The sequence below is a fragment of the Geotrypetes seraphini genome, chromosome 1 (genome assembly GCF_902459505.1).
Source record: "Geotrypetes seraphini chromosome 1, aGeoSer1.1, whole genome shotgun sequence".
Classification (NCBI taxonomy): Eukaryota; Metazoa; Chordata; class Amphibia; order Gymnophiona; family Dermophiidae; genus Geotrypetes; species Geotrypetes seraphini.
The window spans coordinates 550,085,643-550,109,795 of record NC_047084.1 but is presented as its reverse complement, the minus strand read 5'-3'; positions in this window follow the sequence as shown (position 1 = coordinate 550,109,795).

Genomic DNA, 24,153 nt, shown 5'->3' with positions numbered 1-24,153 from the left:
ATCCTTGAAGCAAGATGATCAAAATTATCTCTAGTCTGCTTACATAATTTATTCTTTCAGCAAGGGAATTTTTCATTATAACTGATTTATAAAACAATCCAAAGAGAAAATTGATTGCAAATTTTAAACATTAACACTTCATTTGAGCTGATGGAATATTTATGTGCTCTCATAATATGAATGAATTCTGAGCCTACTGTACTGGCAACAGCCAATTTTTTTGTTCACCTCTTTCTGTAAAATATCCAGCAGATGCAATATTCCAGCATTTTAGATGTAGACTTCAAAAGGGCTTAATTCAGACATGGCTATTCTTCGAATGCAGATGTAAGCATCAGAAAAGGATTAAGCAGGTGGGGTTGATATAAAATATAAGTAAAAAATGTCTTGATCATACACTAGCGTACCAACCAGCCTCTCACGACAAAGAATTTCGAGCATTACTGCTCACAGCTTATTCTTATAAACATTTTAGATCGCATCTGAAAACTTATCTTTTTTCCAAGTATCTGATTAATTAATTCATTTTGTAATATGCTTATCGTTAATAGTCTTTTGTAAACCGTGTTGAACTTGTGGTTACGCGGTTAACAAGCACAATGTAATGTAATGTTATGCATCTTTGGAAAAATTTCAGCCTTGTGTCCCATTCAATTAATTTCAGGGTGCTAGCCAACCTCTCTTCCCTGAAGAAATGTTCTAGCACAAATTAACATATGCTCTGAGGCGAGCATAGCTATGTGTATGTACTCTCTTTAATATAAAATTATTTTCCATGTTCATTGCTCCATAGGATTAGAACTACAGAGAACAAACACAAACAGGAATGAAGGTGAGGTGGACTGTGAACAATGTGTAGAATACTTTATTTGTGTGGAGTGGCTAAACTAGATGAATTGAAGTGGTGTAAGAGGTACATCTGAGGATAATGAAAAAATTTAGAAAAGTTCTGGTGACTCCGCTGTCTGACCTTCTCAATAATTCTTTAGAGACAGGAATGATCCAAGAGGACTGGAGAAGGGCAGATGTGGCGTCTCTCCACAAAAGTAGAAATTAGGAGGAAGTTGGGAACTACAGGGTGGTTATCCTGACCCTGGTGGTGAATAATTCAACGAAAATGCTGCTAAAGGAAAAGGTTGTACAGTTTCCAGAATTCAGTTGATTACAGAATATGGGGTAGCATGTTTTTTTCTAAAGTTTGGTCTTGTCAGAAGAATATAATCAATTTTTTGGGGTGACTGGGGAGTTGAATCAGATGTTCTGTACTTAGATTTCAACAAGAACATAATTACCAAACTGGGACAGACCAAAGGTCCATCAAGCCCTGTATCCTATTTACAACAGGTCCCAAGTACCTGGCTATATCCCAAGTAGTAAAACAGATGTTATGCTGTTTATCCTAGTAATAAGCAGTGGATTTCTCCAAGCCATCTCAATAATGGCCTATGGACTTCTCTTTGAGAAAATTATCCAAGTCTTTTTAAACCCTGCTAATCTAACTGATTTTACCACATTATCCAGCAACGAATTCCAGAGTTTAATTACACATTGTGCGAAAAAATATTTTCACTGGTTTGTTTTATATCTACTACTTAGTAGCTTCATCACATGCCCCCTAGTCCTAGTATCTTTGGAAAGAATAAACAAGTCCTAAAATGAATGCCCTAGGTACAGGTCCTAAGTTAGTGATTGGCTCAGAAACTGACAGGTGCCATAGGATAATGGTAACTGTGGTTCAACTTGAAGACAGGGGTGTTACTAGTGGTGTACTGCAGTGATTGGTCTTTGGACTGGACCTATTCAACTTTTAAAAAAGGATATTGAATAAAAATTGTTGGGAAAAGTATGCCTTTCTGAAAATGATAACAAAATCTGAACAGGGCAGCTATCCTGGAAGGTGTGAATAAAACTTTAAAAGTTTGAGGAATGATCTAGAATATGGCAGCTAATAATCAATGCTAGAAAAATTCAGGATCGTGCATTTGAGCTGAAAACACCCAAAGAATAAGTATAGTATAAGTAGGAATACAAGACGTCTGGGGGTCCAGACGGCCTTTCAAAACCCACACTTTGTCTGGGATTTGAAAAGTCTCCTCAAATCACATTGGGCAGGGAGGATTTGCAGACAAGAGTGGGCAGCGTGGAATGGCAGACAAGAGCAGGCAGTGGGGGAGGCTAGGGCGGGAGTGGGGGAGGGATTAGGGTGGGGATGGGTGGAACTGGGCAGGTTTGGGGATGAATCTAGGGGGTTTGGGTTTTCCAATTGGAAAATCTGGCAACCCTAACTATAAGGGTTGAGTACTTCTGTGCATAAATGAAGAGTAAGATCTGGAGGTGATTGTATCTGATAATCTTAACTTTGCCAAACTAGTAGAAAAAGAAGTAACATAAGCCAGAAAATGTTTGGTTGCATATAGAAAGGAAGACTTGCAGATAAAAAGGAAGTGATAATGCCTTTGTAGAAGTCTCTGGTAAGACCTCATTCGCCACTAGAGGTCACGGTGGCCATTTTGTGAAAAGAGTCACAACAGGCAAGTAGGCATTATTCTTGCCCATAGGACCCCACTAGACAACTAGGATTCTACAACATAGGCTGCAGTGGGACTCAGTTATGAGGGATGAGTAAAGGGCTCATTCAGGCCTTTATGTTGGGTGTAGGAGGGAGGGGGATTAAGATCATGGTGGGAGGAGAGGGAATTGGAGATAGTGAGGACAGACTAGGGTTACCATATGGTTCCAGAAAAAGGAGGACGGATTGAGACATCCAGGTTTTACATCCACTGGTTTCAATAGAAGTAAAGCCCAGATGTCTCTATCTGTCCTCCTTATTCCATTGCTTAAAGTATAAGTAAAACCTGGATTTCTCAATCCGTCCTCCTTTTTCTGGAGCCATATGGTAACCCTAGGACAGACATGGGGAAAGCTACTGCTTGCCTTAGATTGGTAGCACTGGAATATTGCTACTTTAGAGGGTTTTGCCAGGTACTAGTGACCTGGATTGGCCACCGTGAAGATGGGCTACTGGGCTAGATGGACCATTGGTCTGACCCAATAAGGCTATTCTTATGTTTTATTTATTTATTTTTATTTATTCAATTTTCTATACCGTTCTTCCAGGTGAGCTCAGAATGGTTTACATGAATTTACATGTTCTTATGTTATGTTCCGGTCCCGTCCAATAGAAGGAAATTGTAGAAGTAGACATGGTGAAAAGTAGATCAAATCTAAAGAAGAGTTTATTCAGTTGATCAAGTTTAAAATACCACCTGACACAGCCATGTTTTGCCCTCCAAGGGCTGCATCAGCAGCACAAATTTAACTGTAAAAATAAAATATTATAAATAAAACACAATAAATAGCAAGTCATAACAACACTAAAATGTAACATTTAAAACTCATAAAGCAAGTACATGAAGAATAAAATCAGGTAAATCATAGTTCATCAGGAAAAGCAGTGAGAATTTAAGCAGCTTTAACCTGCTGAATCTCTCGTGATGTTGTACTTTTGTTTGTTCTATAATTTTATCCTTATGATTTATTTATTTGGGGAGAACTCCCTGAAACCAAAAGGTATCTAAGATTTGGTCATCTCTTGTAAATGAAGTGGTACAAATATTCTATTATGTGTCAATGAGTCCTCAGTGTCTTGGTGAATAGTAGAGTGCAAACTATGTTGTTCTCTTTTGCCTTAGGAGCAGCATTCAGTAGTGTGGCTCAGCCCATGCTTTCGGCTCTCTTGTAGCAGAAATAGTGGAATTGGAAAAGGTTCAAAGAAGAGTGACAAAAATGATGAAGGGAATGGAACTCCTCTCATATGAAGAATAGCTGAAGAGGTTAGGGCTCTTCATCTTGGAAAAGAGATGGCTGAGGGGAGATATGATTCAGGTGTACAAAATCTTGAGTGGTGTAGAATGGGTAAAAGTAAAAGTAAACTGATTTTTTACTTTTTCAAAAAGTACAAAAATGAAGGGACACTCAATAAAGTTACATGGAAATATCTTTAAAACAAATAAGAGAAAATATTTTTTCACTGAACAAATAGTTAAGCTCTGGAACTCTTTGCAAACGGTTGTGGTAACAGCAGTTAGTGTAGCTGGGTTTAAAAAAGGTTTGGACAAATTCCTGGAGGAAAAGTTTATATTCTGTTATTGAGGCAGACATAGTAACATAGTAGATGATGGCAGATAAAGACCCGAATGGTCCATCCAGTCTGCCCTACCTGATTCAATTTAAATTTTTTAAAGTTTTTCTTCTTAGCTATTTCTGGGCAAGAATCCAAAGCTCTACCCGGTACTGTGCTTGGGTTCCAACTGCCGAAGTCTCTGTCAAAACCTACTCCAGCCCATCTATACCCTCCCAGCCTCCCAGCCTCCCCAGCCCATCCTCCCCCAAATGGCCATATACAGACACAGACCGTGCAAGTTTGCCCTTAGTTCAATATTTAATATTATTTTCTGATTCTAGATCCTCTGTGTTCATCCCACGCTTCTTTGAACTCAGTCACCGTTTTCCTCTCCACCACCTCACTCGGGAGCGCATTCCAGGCATCCACCACCCTCTCCGTAAAGTAGAATTTCCTAGCATTGCTCTTTAGTCTACCACCCCTCAATCTCAAATTATGTCCTCTGGTTTAACCATTTTCCTTTCTCTGGAAAATATTTTGTTCTATGTTAATACCCTTCAAGTATTTGAACGTCTGAATCTTATCTCCCCTGTCCCAACTTTCCTCTAGGGCAGGGGTGTCAATGTCCCTCCTTGAGGGCCGCAATCCAGTCGGGTTTTCAGGATTTCCCCAATGAATATGCATGAGATCTATCAGCATACAATGAAAGCAATGCATGCAAACAGATTTCATGCATATTCATTGGGGAAATCCTGAAAACCCGACTGGATTGCAGCCCTCGAAGAGGGACTTTGACACCCCTGCTCTAGGGTATACATATTCAGGGCGTCCAGTCTCTCCTTATACGTCTTCTGGCGCAAGCCTCCTATCATTTTTGTCGCCCTCCTCTGGACCGTTTCAAGTCTTCTTATGTCCTTCACCAGATACGGTCTCCAAAACTGAATACAATACTCCAAGTGGGGCCTCACCAACGACCTGTACAGGGACATCAACACCTTCTTCCTTCTACTGGCTATACCTCCCTTTATACAACCCAGCATCCTTATGGAAGCAGCCACCATCTTGTCACACTTGTTTTTTTGCTTTTAAATCTTCGGACATTATCACCCCAAAGTCCCTCTCCCCGTCCATGCATATCAGCTTCTCACCTCCCAGCATATATGGTTCCTTCCAATTATTAATCTCCAAATGCATTACTTTGCATTTCTTTGCATTGAATTTTAGTTGCCAGGCATTAGACCATTCCTCTAACTTTTGCAGATCTTTTCTCATATTTTCCACTCTCTCTTCGGTGTCTACTCTGTTACACATCTTGGTATCATCCGCAAAAAGGCAAACTTTTCCTTCTAACCTTTCAGCAATGTCACTCACAAACATATTGAACAGGATCGGCCCCAGCACTGAACCCTGAAGGACTCCACTACTCACCTTTCCTTCCTCCGAGTGACTTCCATTAACCACCACCCTCTGGCATCTGTCCGACAGCCAGTTTCTAACCCAGTTCACCACTTTGGGTCCTAACTTCAGCCTTTCAAGTTTGTTCAAGAGTCTCCTATGAGGAACCGTATCAAAGGCTTTGCTGAAATCTAAGTAAATTACATCTAGAATATGTCCTTGATCCAGCTCTCTGGTCACCCAATCAAAAAATTCAATCAGGTTTGTTTGGCACGATTTACCTTTTGTAAAGCCATGTTGCCTCGGATCCTATAACCCATTAGATTCAAGGAGTACACTATCCTTTCTTTCAGTAATATTTCCATTATTTTTTCAACAACCAAAGTGAGGCTCACCTGTAGTTTCCCGCTTTCATCCCTGTGACCACTTTTGTGAAAAGGGACCACATCCACTCTCCTCCAATCCCCAGGAACCATTCCCGTCTCCAGTGATTTGTTGAACAAGTCTTTAATAGGACCCGCCAGAACCTCTCTGAGCTCCCTCAGTATCCTGGGATGGATCCCATCCAGTCCCATCGTTTTGTCCACCTTCAGTTTTTCAAGTTGCTCATAAACACTCTCCTCTGTGAACGGCACAGAATCTACTCCATTTTCTTGTATTATTTTGCCAGACAATTTCGGTCCTTCTCCAGGATTTTCTTCTGTGAACACAGAACAGAAGTATTTGTTTAGCACATTTAGTAGAAGCCATTGCTTGTCCTGGAATTGGTAGCATGGACAATTGATACTGAGGGCTTCTTTTACAAAGGTGCGCTAGCAGTTTTAGCACACGCTTAGCACACACTAAAATGTCACGCGTGCTAGCCGTTACCGCCGCCTTTTAAACAGGCAGTAATTTTGCGGCTTGCATGCTAAATCTTGTGCGTGTGCTAAAAACACTAGCGCACCTTAGTAAAAGGAGCCCTGAGTTTCTGCCAGGTATTTGTGTCTAGGATTGGTCACTGTGGAAACAGGATATTGGGTTAGATGGACTACTGTTCATATTTCAAGAGATCTGTTCTCAAAAGTAGCTGTGTCGGAGCAGTCTCTTCACCCTAAGGAACTGACTATTGAAAATGGGTGGATGGGGGGGGTACAATATTTTAGGATGATATGATCAGATGTAAGAATTCAAGTGTTTTTAAATGTTCAATTGTTAAACATCATTTACTGTACTTGATTTTAAGATATGAAATGAATAAAGATTAAAAAAAAAAAAAAAAAAAGAAAATGTTCTTCAAAGATTTAGGACCTCTACTATATTCTAGGAATGTATTCACATCTGTAGATTTCCTATAAATATATGTAAAAAAAAATTCCCTTCATCACAAGTTATTTCTATGTCTGGAGTATAAGCTACAGTGGTCAGCATACGCATTATTTGCCCCAGATAATCAATGCCGGACCAATGTTCCCTCTAAGGATTGATGAGGTGTGTGCAAAAAAAAAAATGCATGAGCGACAAGTTACATACTCCACAAATTTATGAGCAGGCGCGGAGGACGAGTGCCCGTGAGATTGTGGGAGGGTTAAATACTCAAAACTTAGAAGAATAACAATTTACTTAAAGTTTTTGCTTCGCCAGCTTTCTGGTCTCTTTACATACAGTGGCGTTCCTAGCATATGTAACACCCGGGGCCCATCATTTTTTGGCACCCCCCCCCCCCATCTGTACGAAAAACATGATTTTTTTTTTTCTCAAATTTTTATTCATTTTCAAAATTACATAAAGTGTAAGTACATATTCAATCAGATAATCAATGCAAATTTCACTTTCAATCTATCTTTGGTTAATTACATAACTTCTTACCCCTCCCCCTCCCATTCCTCCCTACCACATAACTAATAATTATATAAATACACATCAATACCACAATCCCCACCCTACCCTTTTAAACTGATATATTTAAGGGAAACGTATCCAGTTACTCTGTACAATATCTTGTCAATGGTTTCCACACATCCTGAAACTTCTTAAAATATCCTCTTTGCAATGCAATGAATCTTTCCATTTTATAGATGTGACATAAAGAATTCCACCAAAAGGTGTAATTCAATCTCCTCCAATCCTTCCAATTGTATGTAATTTGCTGAATGGCAACACCAGTCATTATTAGCAATAATTTATTATTATTTGCAGAAATTTGACTTTTTGCTCTCATTTCCATACCAAATATCACAGTATCATAGGATAATGCCACTGGGTTATCTAATAAATTATTAATTTGGTCCCAAATTGATTTCCAAAAATTCATAATATACGGGCAATGAAACAATAAATGATCTAAAGTTCCTGCTTCCAAATTACAATGCCAACATCCATTAGACAAAGAACTATCTAATTTTTGTAACCTAACGGGGGGTCCATAATGCTCTATGTAACAGAAAGAACCAAGTTTGTCTCATAGATGCTGATACCGTACATTTCATCCTCCAAGACCAAATTCGTGGCCATTGAGATGCAGTAATTTCATGCTTAATCTCAATGCTCCAAATATCTCTTAAACCATTTTTTAATTTCTTTTTATTAAATCCACCTAACACTTTATACCACTGGGCGGCCTGGTGATGCAAGAAGTCTGTCTGAAAACATAGAAATTCCAAACTGTGATGTTTATTAAGGTTTTTCCAATCAGGGAACCCCGCCTGAATTGCATGCTTCAGTTGCATCCATCTAAAATTTTCTGATTTATTAAGACCAAATTTGTTTTGCAACTGTGAAAATTCAAGCATGGTACCATTAGAAATAACGTCTCCCGCAGCGGCTGCCTTGCCCTGCTTTAACCAGCCGAGCCGACGCTGCTCTTACTGCTGGGCCGGGCGTGCGAGCTTGCTCCGCCCCCCAGCCCGTGCCGGGAAACTTTAAATTCAACGGCTCAACGGCGCAGCCATTCGGCGCACCGGCTAAGGCGCATGGCAAAGGCGCGTGCGCCTTAGCTCACGCCTTTGCGAAGCGGCTGAGTGAAGCACAAACAGTCCAACTTATAATTCAACCGCAATAACTGTTTCTTTAAGACTTCATAACAAACGTGGAAACCTCCTACAAATAACAAATTAACTGCCTCAATCTAAACCAACATCATTAAGAGGCGTGGCTTGACTACCGCGAGGACCACAAACATGAAATAATTACTCCTCCTCACCCACACTCAAAACTGATTAAAAAGTGCTTATTTTTGAAAAAAAAAATAATAATAATAAAAAAAAAAAAAAACTTCACAATTTCGCCAAAATATAACTTCATGAGTCCCTATGTCGCCTACAAAATTGACAAAAAACGAAACTGCTCCACCTACATCGATCGGAGGGAAGAAGCTGAAATCTGATCTGAACACGCCAGAGAAAATGGCGCCGAAGAATGATGAGGCTTCACTTGACTTGCTCCTGAAAGAAATAAGATCAAATCGGAGCATAATTCAGGAGCAGGTTGATGGAATCAAACTTTTAAGAAGTGAGATTGAGGCAATTAATTCCCAATTTGTAGATGCCCGACATCGTTTAGACGTCCTAGAGGAAAAAACATCTGTCATATCTTCACTACAAGAAACGGTAACTAAACATGATAAACTGATCACTACTTTACAAAGAGACTATGAAGATCTTTCTAATCGCAGCAGAAGATCCAACTTAAGAATTATTGGGATACCTGAATCATCGGAGGGCTCTGATATGGTTGCCTTTCTGTCTGCTTTCCTGCCTGCTACCCTGGGTCTTGTCTTCTCACCTCCATTGGAAATAGAGAGTGCTCACCGCGTGCCGTCTCACCTCTCTACACATGCATCTTCTCCCAGGCCTATTGTGGCTAAACTCCTCAGATTTCAACACACATTACAGATCCTCACAACAGCAAAATCTAAACCTCAGCTACTACATCAAGGCAGGAAATTTTTCATTGTTCCAGATCTGGCTAAAACCACAGCCTTGAAGAGAAAGGCTTTTCTCTCTCACCGGCAGGAGCTCAAAGACATTGGAGCCAAATACGGTCTTATGTATCCTGCCAGGATGAAAGTTACCTACAATAACCGCACTACTTCTTACACTGATCCTGAGGAGCTGACTGCATTCCTGGACTCTCTGAAAATGCGCTGACATGCTGAGCTACTGATGTCTATGCTTGCATCTGGTTCCTGCTGTTAATGTTCTCTGCTGTTAAGGTTTTCTGCTGTTATAGCTTGCTAATACATGACTGTACAATTTATTGCTTTGTGTGAATAAGCACACCACTTTCATGTTTCTCAAATTGAGTGAGTGTGGAATAATGTTAGATGTTCCATATGTGTTATCTCTCCGTGCTCACAGGAGCACCCTTAAACTGTTTTCTTCCATGCATGATAGTTTGGTCTTTCTTTTTTCTGACCTTGTACTATGCTGTCACTGCTAGTCTATTTGCTCTTTCTCTTATGCTTTCTTTATTTCTACCTTCTGGCAGAAGTGTCTGTTTGATATTTTGGTTATGTCATTTGCTTTTTTCTTATAAAGGTGATATCTGCTATGTCCTAACACCACATATAATAGATTATGGCTGACTTACATATCCTTTCTTTTAATGTGAATGGTTTGAACCATCCTATTAAAAGGAAAAAGATAGCCAACTATGTGTCTAATAAACATCCTGATGTGATCTATTTACAGGAGACCCACCTCCCGCCCGCTGCCTCCTTGAAATTTAAGTTGAAGGGATATTCCACTCATTTATATTCTCCTGCAACTCAGAGGAAGAAAAATGGGATATCAATACTTCTCAGTGACAAGCTATCCCCTGTTGTTCATTCTGTTAAAACGGATTCTGACGGTAGGTGGTGTCTGGTGCATGCTGCGTCGCACTCTGTAGATTTTGTGTTCCTTAACATTTACGCTCCTGTCTTGGATCACCCAGACTTTTTCAAAGACCTTCAGCTGGCGTTAGTTGAACACGATTCTTGTTCTCTGATACTGGGCGGGGATTTCAATCAAATTCAAGATATTTACATAGACAGATCATCCTCTTGCAGACCCTCCAAATCCAGATCTTTTGCAGCTCTACATGCTTTAAAAGAAGCCTTCTCCCTTGTAGATCCATGGCGCTTACTAAATCCAAAAGGTAGGGAATATTCCCACTTTTCACCGCCACATAACACCTACTCGAGGATTGATTTCTTTCTTCTTTCCTCTTCTCTCATTCAAGATGTGACAAGCACTATCATACACCCAATATCTCTTACAGACCATGCAGCTATTTCTTTGCATTTATCTGTTTCTGCTCCGCACAAAGAATCTCCCTCTTGGCGACTTAACAATACCTTACTCTTAGATGAGATAATAGTAGACAAAATCAAATCCTTTACTACAGAATTCTTCGAATTCAATACAAAAGATCCAGAAATCTGTCCTTCTATCATCTGGGAAGCCTACAAAGCTTCTCTCAGAGGTGAATTAATTAAGCTTGCTTCCTGGAAAAAGAAACAATCCATGCAAAAAGAAAAAGAATTGGAAATTTCTATCAAAAACCTAGAATTACAACATATGTCTACTCATTTACATGATCCATCCTTATTCCAACGTATTCAAAACCTTAAATATGAATATAATACTTTGGTCTCCTGCACGGCCCGACGAGATATCTTTATTTCAACTTCTGGTCATTATATGGGAGATAATCTTATGGGTCGCCCTTTAGCTAGATATCTCAAAACCAAATCAAAATGTTTACACATTTCAGCTATTCAAGACCCATCAGGACAATTAGTAAGAACCAGATCTTTGATTTCCTCCCAATTTGAAAAATTCTATACTGCCCTATATCATTCTGAGTCTTCGGCCCCTGATTCGGACATAGATTATTTTCTTGCTTCTTTAGCTCATCCGACTATATCGGAATCTATTAAAGCAAAACTAGATGCTCCTATAACTACAAATGAGATTGAGACTGCTATATCCTCCTTACCCGCTGGGAAAGCCCCTGGACCAGATGGGTTTACTGGTGAGTTTTTTAAAAGTTTCCGAGCTCTCTTGGCACCTCAACTTCTAACATATTACGATTTCCTCCACTCCACTCCGGACAAACAATTTAACTTCACTGAGGCCACCATTGTAGTTATTCCCAAGCCAGATAGGGATGCTACTTTGGTTAAAAATTTTCGCCCTATCTCTCTCCTCAATTTGGATTACAAAATCATGGCGAAAATTCTAGCACTAAGACTTACCACAGTGATCCCAACCCTCGTACATAAAGATCAAACAGGATTCATCAAACAAAGATATATAGGAGATAATTTACGTTTATTTCATCATATAAATGCTCACGCCAAAACAATGTCGGAGCCTGTGATTGGCCTGGCCATCGATGCTGAAAAGGCCTTTGACCGAGTGGAGTGGCCTTTCTTATTCCGAGTACTGAAATGGTACAACTTTGGTTTCTTTTTCACAAATTGGATAGAAACATTATATCGTCAACCCACGGCCCATATCCTGATTAATAACTCTCTCTCTAATAGATTTTCCCTTCACAGAGGTACCCGTCAAGGCTGTCTCCTTTCACCATTACTATTTGATTTAGCATTGGAACCTCTATTATCTGCTATCCGACAGTGTTCCTTAATAAAAGGTATTCCCTCATCCAACCGAGACATTAAATTAGCAGCTTATGCCGATGACGTTCTCCTCTTTCTCAGAGATCCTCTTGTCTCTTTACCCCATCTCATTTGCATAGTTTCCCAATATTCTCGTCTCTCGGGATACTCTGTCAATTGGGAGAAGTCGGAGATCTTTCCTCTCAATGACCATATTTCCTCCTCAGATCTAGCTCATTTCTCTTTTCCATGGTCACAAGGAGCTGTGAAATATTTGGGAATCCTAATTCATAAAGATCCAGATCATGCTCAGGATCTTAACATATCCAAAATCAAAAATTTAGTTTTAAATACTACAACGCGTTGGTCCCCGCTTTATCTGTCCTGGTGGGGTAGAATAGCCTCCATTAAAATGACTCTGGCTCCACAAATTAATTACACTCTTTCTATGCTTCCCCTTTTATGCCGGAAAAAATTCTTTCATTGGCTTAATATGAAAATTTCTGAATTTATTTGGAACAAGAAAAAACCTCGTATTGCTCTCGCCAAGCTGAAGGCCTCTAAGATTAATGGCGGCCTAAATCTACCAGATTTTTACTACTATTATATTGCATCATTAGCCAAATATGGAGCTCAATGGATAGTTGATTCGAACCCTCAAGATCAACCAGCATGGTTTGAAATGGAACGCTTTTTATGTACACCACTGCACATCTCGTGCTTTCTTACAGTGTCAATACCTAGACACTTGAGAAGGTATTCTTTATTATGTGCAACGCAGCATGCTTTACGCCTATTAGATGCAGCGGCTGAGATTCACGCTGATGAAGGCCCACTCATGTCCCTTTGGAATAACTCTAAAATTCAGATCAGCGGAAGATCCCTCTCATGGAAGAGGTGGCAGCGGGTGGGTGTGTGGTTTGTTCATCAATTGGTCTCCTCTACTTCTTTTGTCCCCTTTGATATTTTCCGTTCCACATACTCACTCCCATCCTCTGTACGTTCACAATGGCTTATACTTATTGGAATATTAGCTAATATACATACACGCCCTGACTTTATGACCTCTATTCATACTGTTCGTCATTGGTCTACTCTGGCTTTACTGAAAGGTAAGGCAATATCTCTTTTTTATGGTATACTAAGAGATCACTTCTTCACCTTTTCATCTCAATCTATGAGCCAGTGGGACTCTATTTTGAAAACCACGCTTTCTAAAATAGATTGGGAACTCTTCTGGTCTTCCACAAATCGTCCTCTTTTATCATCCAGAGTTTCGCAATCAATGTACTTTGTTATGTGGAATGCAGTATGGACTCCATATCGTATGTGGAAAGCGAATCTACAACAAGACTCTACCTGTTGGAACTGTCTGAAAGCACCCGGAACTCTCGATCACATGCTTTTCCACTGCAATATGGTTCATTCCTTTTGGCTTCGTATTTGGGATACCATAAAATCTATTACTAAATGTTCAGAAGTGATCTCCGTGGACATTATAATTCTTCGTTCTCAACACCCATGTTTTGCACAATCAAACTGCCCGCCTAAACTCATTGACACCATGTTTGTGACAGCTCTAATGCATATTCTGAAAAACTGGAAATCATCCTCATTACTAGACTACACCTTCTGGTGGAACTCTTTAAGTATGTACCACAAATTTGAATCTTATGCATATGAGAAGAAATTGTTTTCTCGACCCTCCACAAACTTGACACGAAACAAATCACCTTGGTCATTCTTAGATTCATATGTTCGTTCTGCTCTATAGACACTTCTGCCTCTCTCTCTCTCTCTATCTCTCTCTATTTCTTTTTCTCTCTCTCTTCCTTTATCTTTCTCTCTCTTTCTCTTATCCCTCCTGTTTCTCTGTCTTATGCTGTTCCTTTTCTAAGCAGTTCCAGATACTCTGGATCCTTTTCATTAATCTAGTTCTATTCAAACGATTGTAGATACAAATATTTGATACATGATTTTTATTATGATTCTATGTGTTTGAGCTGCTTTCTGTTTATATTTCTTATAATATTCAATAAAATTATTGAACTAAAAAAAAAAAAAGAAATAACGTCATCCAATATTAGTATTCCTGCTATCATCCAATGCTTCCAGACTAGTCTCTCCCCGCCAATTTGGATCTTGGAGTTAACCCATATAGACTGTTTTGTAGATTTATGAATTGGAATAGATGTTAAATTGCTTACATATCGCAACGTTTTCCATGTGTCTACTAGTATGATATTATCTTTACTGTAACTAGGCATTTTGATACTGAGTACCTGGCTTAAACGCAATGGAGACATGAGTTGCCATTCTACCCATAACCAATCAGGGAGTGTTTCCATGAGTTCTGGGAGGACCCAATACATAACCATGGTGCAAAATATAGGCTTGATGATACCTATAGAAATTTGGAAAATTTACCCCTCCCTCTGAAATTGGTCTTTGTAAGGATACCAGAGCCACTCTAGGAGTTTTACCCAGCCAAATAAATTTTAAAAGAATATTATTTAATTTTTTATAAAAGGACCCTTGAAAATAAACCGGCAACATTCCCATCTGATAGCAAATCACAGGTAAAATCATCATTTTAATAGTTTGGACTCTCCCCCACCATGAAAGATGTAAAGGATTCCATTGCTCACACATCTCCATAACCTTCTGTAATAATGATTTTTCATTTATTTTCATTGTTTTTTTAATCCAAATACCTAAATACTTTATTCCCTCCTCCTTCCAAAGAAAGGGAAATGAATCAAACAATCCTTTTGTACAATGAACATTGAGTGGAAGAATTTTTGATTTATTCCAATTTATTTTATATCCTGAAAATTTTCCAAAATTCTCAATTAATTCAAGTAAGCAAGGAATGGTTTTCTCAGGATTTCTCAAATAGAGCAATATATCATCCGCATAAGCCGAGATCTTATATTCCCGATCTTTATGAAGAATACCCTGAATCACCTCTGTTTGCTGAATGGCTAATAACAAGGGTTCCAAAACAATATCAAAAAGCAAAGGAGATAAGGGACAACCTTGTCTAACCCCCCTTTGCAATTTAAAACCTTCTGAAAAATTATTATTAATATATAATTTAGCAATGGGGGAGCTATACAATGCTTGAACCATTTGTATAAAACCTGAGCCAATACCGAACCACTCCATCGCTTGATACATAAAGGTCCATTCAACACGATCAAAAGCCTTTTCTGCATCAAGTGATACAGAAAAAACTGGATCTATTAAAGCTTTGGATAAATTCAACATATGTAGTGCAAGCCTAGTGTTGTTAGAAGAATGTCTTTGAGCAACGAATCCTGTTTGGTGCATACCAATAATGAAAGGGAGAGCTTTAGCCAAAAGTATAGCCAAAATCTTAGCTAAAATTTTCCCATCAACATTAATTAACGAAATAGGCCTGTAATTTGACCCCAGTGTGGGATCTTTATTTGGCTTTGGCAAAACTATAGTTAATGATTCAGCCATGGTACCCATAATACAACCTTTATTAAGTTGAGTCTGATACAAATTTAATAAAAATGGCAACAGGGTAATTTGAAATGATTTATAAAACTCCACAGAATAACCATCTGCGGATCCAACTCTAAGGGACTTCAGTGCTGCTTGCAATTCGTTTAAAGATATTGGCTTATCTAAACTTTCTTTTACTTGCTCAGGAATTTTCGGTCCCTTAATTAACTTTAAAAATCTCAAACCATCCTTTTCTTTATCTAAATAAGTCTCAGAAGAATATAAGTTTTTATAAAAATTTAAAAATTGTTTTAAAATCATTCCAGTTTGAGAATAAGAATTTCCCCTTTCATCTTTAATCATTACTATCTTTGTTTTCCGTTTTTTTGCTTTTAGATAATTTGCTAACATTCTTCCCGCCTTATTTGAATTTCCATAATACACTGCTTGTTAAGAGAATAAATCTTTTCTAATCAACTTAGAGGAAATTTCATTATATTTCCCTTTCGCTTTCATGAGATCTTGTAATACAGAATGTTCCCATTTCTTAATTAATTTTGACTCTAATATCTTTATTTCCTGTTCCAAATTATAAAATTGTTTTTTAATTTGTTTTTTAAGATATGCCGAAAAAGAAATAATTTGGCCTCTCATAGTTGCCTTAAAAGCATCCCATAATGTTTCTATAGAGATATCTTTCGTATTATTAATTTGAAAATATTCATTTATTTTCACTTGCATTTCCTCAATAAAATTTGGTTCCACTAGCAGTGTATTATCAAATCTCCAGATTGGTCTATTATCCTCCTTATCAATTATCTTTATTTTAATCCACACCCCACCATGATCAGACAAAATAATTGGATCTATGGAGGCTTGTGTTACTTGTTGAACTAATGTACTAGAAACAAATATATAATCAATCCTTGAAAAAGACTTATGAACATGGGAACAAAATGAAAATTCCTGATCATTAAAATGAAAGATTCGCCATATATCTTTCAGATCACAGTTTTGTATCAAATTATCTAGCCCTAATGATTTCATTACTCTACTAGGTTTTTAATCCATAATAGGATCTACAACAGCATTGAAATCCCCAGCCACAACTAGATTAGAAGCAGCCAGTGGTAATAATATTTGTTGTAAAGATTTAAAATATTCAAATTGATTAGAATTAGGTGCGTATATATTGAAAAGCGCCATGGAAATATTTCCCAGAACCATTTCCACATGCACCCACCTTCCCAATGGGTCAGCAGTGATTAGGTTAAAATTTGCATTACATCTTTTATTTACCAGTATTGCAACACCTGCTTTCTTCTTGACAGCTGGGGCATAAAAAACTTGCTTAATCCAACCACCTTTTAGCTTTTGAGACTCTACTGCTGACAGATGAGTCTCTTGAATGAAACATATATCAACACCTTGATCTTTCAAGAATAAAAGTGTTTTCTTCTTCTTAATTGGATGGTTTAAACTGTTGACATTTAGTGAAAGTATTTTAAGTTCCATTTAAATATTTATCACTGTCATAAATCTTTCCCAACATAAATTTCAAATTTTTATAATATTCCCTTTTTCCGAACATTTCCCTTAATTTATCATTACACAATTCCCTTCCCTCTCTTAAAATTTTATAAAATCTATTCATAATACACAAAAAAACCTCCCCTATTCCCACCCTTATCCCTCCCCCATGCATATTGCGATAACTTGAAGTCATAAGAACAACCCAGCAAACCCACTCTCCTCACCCATAAGCATTTTGTATTACTATTTCTTCTTTTAAAATATCTCTTATTCCAACCACACATTTTAAAAGACTATATAATCTCATTAAATATCTCCCAACCATATATCATATTCTACTGCGTATCTCTACCCCATATAACTGAATAATTTAATATTTAAAACTCAGTGACAAAAAGCATAAAAAACTGTAACATATCTTTTATCAATACTGATACCCTTTTTTATTATTTTTTTATTTTTATATATATTGTAATCTTGCCCAATACACTCTATTTTGAATATATTATATACCATTTAAACTATTATAGCATATAATCTTCATCTCTCCAGTCTTTCAAAACAAATCATAGCTTTTAGCACAGAGTCACTTTTTGAATCATATGAGCAAACCAAGGACTGTTCCATTCTCAAATATTGAGTCATGAAAATTCTCATTCCTTAGGTTTCAGTCAGAATTCCAAACCAGTATGTGGGATATATCAAGTTGTACTCTTCTGTTATACTGTACAGCCCAGAAAGTGTTAATCAATTAATATCCATCTTTTAGTATCCAATTTCCACACACTTTGAGCAATGTTTGAAGATAATTTCAGTGAGATTTACATTAAACAGTTTCATTTTCCATTTTATTTTTCCAGCTTTCATTCATATGAGTCTTAAATTGTAGGTTTGTTGTTTTTTTTTTAAAGTCATTTAAACGTTCCACATTTGAACTCACTGAGTATTATAAAGGCAAAGTCATAGTACAGAAGCGAGGGAGCGGATCAGTGTCCAAATCATCACCATGCGCTGTAGTCCCAAAAAAAACTGAATAACAAGTCCCGTTCTGTTCAGACCTTGTGCTGAGACGCAGTTTACCTCGCTGCCTATTTAGTCCACTTCCTTCATTCAGCGTCCCTGCTCTTCCGCTTTGATTATAATATTTAGTCAGACCTGCGCCCAGCTCTCCACCGTTGTTTCTCCTCTTCAGACCTGCTCTATCCTTCCTTTCTTGACAACGACGCAACCGGAAGTACAACTCCCCAATGACGGTCCACAGAATACTGGCCTCTAACAGCACTCAAATCTTATTTCCAAGCATCAAAAATCATGTAAGTAGCAGGAGACCAAACAATGTTCCAGATCTCTAATGTAAAATTCCGATTATTAGAACCCTCTTCTGATTCAGATGGGGAGGGGAAGTGCTCCAAAGATCTGATGCTGAATCTCTTATCTTAGATATCCTGAGCTTTCCCTCTGAAACAACATCTTTAGCACTAGGAAAGTTCCTGGATATTTATCTGAGACTATAATCTTGAAGCCTCACTTACAACTCCACCCCCTCTCCCTCTTAGAATTCTTTTGATGTTGGGTTCATAAGAATGACTGAAAATTCTCTGTTTCCATCTGCTTTTCCCATTCTGTATTAGAATCTATTTTAAGTTATTTTGAAACTGTTCTATTCATTCCAATACAGTTAATCCTTCAGTTTCAGCAGCCATCTTGTAACCAATTAATGTATATGAAAAAAATTTTTTTTTTTTTAATAATTCATCTAATTTCAAACTTTCATGCACACTATTCAAGGAAAATTTAAAACTCCCTACCCATTACCTAACATTTTATTTCCCTATCGTAAATAATTTTTAGTTCATGGGTACTTCTTGTGATGATAAAAACTCTTTAAGTTTCCCTGGATCCTCAAATTGATAAAATTTTTCTTTATAAGTGACTCTCATTAGCGCAGGGTAATAAAGTCCATACTTAGCACCCATTTCTTTCAATGGTTGTCTATATTGTAAAAACTGCTTCCTAATTTGAACAGTCTCCTTTGCAAAATCTTGAAAGAATATAAGCTTGGAATCTTTATATGACACATCTTTTATTTCTTTTACTGCTTTCAAAATCTCCAATACATGTTGGAATCTAACTACTTTAAAAATAACAGTTCTTGGCTTATCTTTATCTTGATTTTTCCTCACACCAATTCTATGTGCTTTTTCAATAGCTAATGATCCTTTTATTTTAAGTGGAAGAATTTTTGGTATTATTTCTTCTAAAAATCCAATCATGTCTTTCCCCTCAATTCCTTCCTTTAAACCAACCATTCTTAAATTTTGATTTCTAGATCTATTCTCCATGTCAATTATTCTTTTATTTAATTCAAATAGTTTATTATGATCTTCTTTATTACTTTGTTGAACATGTTCAATTTTTTCAATTCTATTTTCCAACTTTTCCATTTTGCTAGTTAATATATCAAATTTGCTGTTCATCATGTTCAACTCTTGTTTCATTTCTATCATATTCATATTAACTTTCCTTATTTCCTCCAATACCTCAATTAAGTCCAGGGCATCCATAGGAAGAGGAATTTCACTGGAAGACTGCAGATCCTCCTTTAGTCTTTTGGTTTTTCCTGTTGATTTAGCGTGAGATTCTGGTATCTTTTGCTTATTTGAGGACATTCCTGCTATTTTGAATTAAATTGAAGAAATATCTGTTAATTAAAACAAATAAATATTGCTTATGAGAGGGAGCTCAGCAATTAACCAGCCAACCTCTTAGGCTCCAAGTTCCGGAATCGAAAAAAAACCCCAAAAAAACAAAAACATGATTTTTAGTAAGAAGCCACACGTCACACATGAGTACCTAGGAAAAGGCAGCATCTTACATATTGCAGTGAGCAGTACATCAATACACCCATTGTAAAACTAAACAAGCCAGACCAGCACAGATCAATCCTACACCGTCAATCCTAACAGAAAACCATGTCTTTCGAACACACAGAACACAGAAAACACCTTCGCCTAGTATGGAATATGTCATCACAAACTAACTCCTCACTCTTTTACAAAACTGTAGTGTGGATTTTAGCCACGGTGGTAACAGCTCTGACGCTCATAGAATTCTGAGCATCAGAGCTACTACCACCACGGATGGCGCTAAAAAACGCTCCACAGTTTTGTAAAAGGGGGGATAAAATAGAAATACACAGCTTCAACGCTCTAGTTCAGGGGTGCCCAAACCTTTTGGGCTTGCAAGCTACTTTAAAATGACCAAGTCAAAATGATCTACCAACAATAAAATTAAAAAACACAAAGCACACTATACGCTGAGAAAATGTTAATTATCATTCCTATTCTGGGTTTTTTTTCAAAGAGGTCAAGGCAGATGACTCTATTCATTGTCACCTCAGTAACAACCATACAAAAATAGACAAATATACCTCCCTTCTTTTTTTATTAAACCACAATAGCAGTTTTTAGCGCAGGGAACTGCGCTAGTTGCCCAGCGCTGCTCTCGACGCTCATAGGCTCCCTGCGCTAAAAAACACTATTGCGGTTTAGTAAAAGGGGGCCAAAGTGCAAAATATAGACAGCATATATAAATCCAGACACATTTTGATCACTAAATTTAAAATAAAATCATTTTTCCTACCTTGTCTGGTGATTTCTGAGTCTCTGGTTGCACTTTCATCTTCTGACTGTGCATCCAATCTTTCTTCCCTTCTTTCAGCCTGTATGCTTCCTCTCCTCCAGACCTCATTCCCTCCCCCAACTTTTTATTCCTCTCTCCCTGCTCTTTCTTTCTTTTTTCTCTCTTGATGCCCCCTTTCTTTTTTTCTGTTTCCCTTTTGTCTCCCTGCCTGCCCCCTTTCTTTCTTTCTTTCTCCCTACCCTCCACAAAGCCACTGCTGCCACCATCGGGGGAAACAGGCCCCAAAGCCACTGCCGCGGCTACCCCAAGCTCTCTCTGCTTCCCACCATTGGGCCGACCAGCATTCCCTTGATGTCAATTCTGCCGTCGGAGAGGAAGTTCCGCCCAGCCAGGCAGCGATTGGCTGGCCCGAACTTCCTCTCCCACGGCAGCCTTAGGGGGGGTGCACAGCCTAAGGCTGCATCCAGGGAGGACCACCCCCCCCTTTGGTACGCAGCTGAAGACGTGGCAGCGGCTCCTTTCACGAATCCCCACCTGCATTGGAAGTCAGATGCAGTCAGGGATCTTGAGAGGAGCCTCCGCTGCATCTTTCAATTTAAAATACACTAAGGCGAGCAGGGAAGACCGCCGCTGCCGCCGCTTCCTCTCACCTCCGCCCGCCCTCGATTGAGCGACACGTGAAAACGTATGAGCGACGCCACTGAAAATAGTAAGAGGGAACATTGATCTGGACATGGCCTAGCATTAACTATCCAGGGCTAATTTTACCCATAGCAGTCAGAATTTTAAAATATGCTGACTGCAGTGGGATCAGTATTGACTGGTATTTCTTTAAGGAGGGGGGGGGGAAGTGTAGAACAACCTCCCAGTGGAGGTGGTAGAGTTGAAGACTGTATCTGAATTCAAGAAAGCATGAGAAAAGTACAAAAAGGTTTCTGATGGAGGAAGGGATTGTAGAACTTAGTAGTTGGGTAGCTGAACAGACTGGGCACACTGTATGGAGAATAATGTTTTAACAAGTCTTCAAAGTTAGAAGTTCAAGTGTGTGATTAAGTGCTACTGGATATCCTCAGACAGCCCTGCGCAAGAGTGATTTAAATGGTCAGGATCCTCTCATGGCTGTTTAAATCACTTTCAGTATTGATCCCATAGTCTTTATCTGCTATTTTTTTCTATGAAAAGTATTTCTTCTGCTATGACTGTGGGCATCTTTCAGCTTTGCCCTCAAGTGAGACATCACTTTGGGTATTTTGGTTTTTTTTCATTTCTAATTCCACTGATTAAGTATGTCATGAGTGATTATAGCTCCCATCTAATATCTTACATAATTGTGGAGAGCAATTTTTATTCTCTCCACAGAACTTGCAGACCTATGTTTAATTTGTACATGAGGGATTCATATTTCATGTTTCAAGGGAAATTCCTCAAAGAGTTTTCCTTTGAAAGTGTAGTTGATAGGCACACCACAATACCCATATAATCTGAGAGCTTAAAGTATGAGAAGACGTGATAGAACTTAAAGTCGGAGAAGATCTGTAAAATACGTGCTGAGATTTGAAAAGTTCTGCAAGTTCAAATACACTTCTTTAATCTTGGCCCTCCCCTTTTTGTTTATGGTAAATGTGCTTGTACCATAAACAACATACACATTTTTGCCTGTACAAAGGAAGGGGAGAAATATTCAAAATGCTTATTCTATGCTATTAAATGCATTTTTTACTCATGCAAAAAGCATTAGTTATTGCCTCCTTGATGAGACACCATCAAAAGGCTGAATCCAAATGTTATATGGAGAAATGATTTCCAAGCTTGTAAATATCATAAAAGAAAGTGACTTTAGCATTTTCTAACTTAGCTGCTAATAATAAACTACTCTGGCTCTTCAGGATCTGCTTCTTATGCAAACAGTTCTCTCAGGCATCATTAGAGTCAGATAGGTCACCAAGACCTTACCAAGTAAGCAGAAAGCACAGAAAAATAAAAAGCAAATACTATCTTAGGTCATTTTAAAAGCCTTGCACAGCATGTTTTTGTGTAAATAACAGATTTCTTCATGTAGGTTTTACACATTGTGTAGATAGAAATTTTAGAATACTTCTATATGTATAGATGCTTGGGAAAACAGAATCAAAAGGATTTTGTTTTGGGCATGGCTTGGAAGGTCCAAAAAATTATATGGATATTTCCCATTTTGTAATGGGACAATGTATATATTTTAAAACATTTGTCCATTGGCATTCAGTGGCGTACCTGGCTTAGTGGCCGTCAAGGGCAGAGCACCCCCCTCCTCCAGGCAGGGGAGGTGCACTGAATGGTTACAGATCTGCAGTCTGCATGGTGTTCGGCTGTTGGCTCTGCCAATCTCCAGCTCTGGAGCAAGAGGGAAGAGGCCGACAGATCCGATGGCGGCTGGCTGCGTGTATATGGACCTTGACCCTGCAACTGCATCATGCACCTCATCTCCCGGCACCTGGGGCAGACCGCCTCCTCTGCCCTGTCCCTGGTACGCTTCAGTTGGCATTAGCACCTCCTGTGAGACATGTATAAGTTACAACAACAAAGTCCAGTAAAACCTCGGATTGCAAGTAACTTGATTTGCAAGTGTTTTGCAAGACAAGCAAAACATTTTATTAAATTTTAACTTGATATATAAGCAATGTCTTGCAATACAAGTACATACGAAATACACACATCACAACTGAGCTGATGGTTCTTCTTTCTCTCTGACACTGCGGGAGTGTAGTGACTGTTCTAAATGAACGAGGTTTTGCAATACAATTACGTACATTATTTTGTATTAAAGTTTTTGGGTTGTGGAATAGAGAATGACACGATGTCGGTTTACCCGTGGCTACTGCATTTAGCCGCGGGTAACCCGCCAAAAACGGGGAATGAAAATTAGCAGCCTCTGCGGGGACGGGGACAAGGCCATCACCGCCCCGTGGAGCGGTGAATGGTCTTGTCACCGCTGTGAGGCATAAAGGATCGTGCGGTCCCCGCAGCCCCACGCGCCCACCCGCACGCCGGCTCGATCGTTTAACCAGCTTCCTCTCTCCACCTCACCTTAGCTTGCCGGCTTTCTTTTTCGGCGACCGGAATGCTTTCAAAAGAGCCGCGCACGCGCGGCTGCTCAGTATTCAATCTTCTGCTCTGACCCAACCGGAAACAGGAAGTTGCAGCAGAGCAGAAGATTGAACTTTAAGCAGCCGCGCATGCGCGGCTCTTTGAAAGCGTGCCGGTCGCCGAAAAAGAAAACCGGCAAACTAAGGAGAGCTGGAGAGCAGTGGCTTACCAAAGGGGGGGGGGGGGCAGCAGAGGCGAAAAAGGTAATGGCGCCAGGCCTTGGAGCACCGAGGCAGACCGCTTCTCCCCCCTCCCAGCCGAACCCCCGCTGACCCTC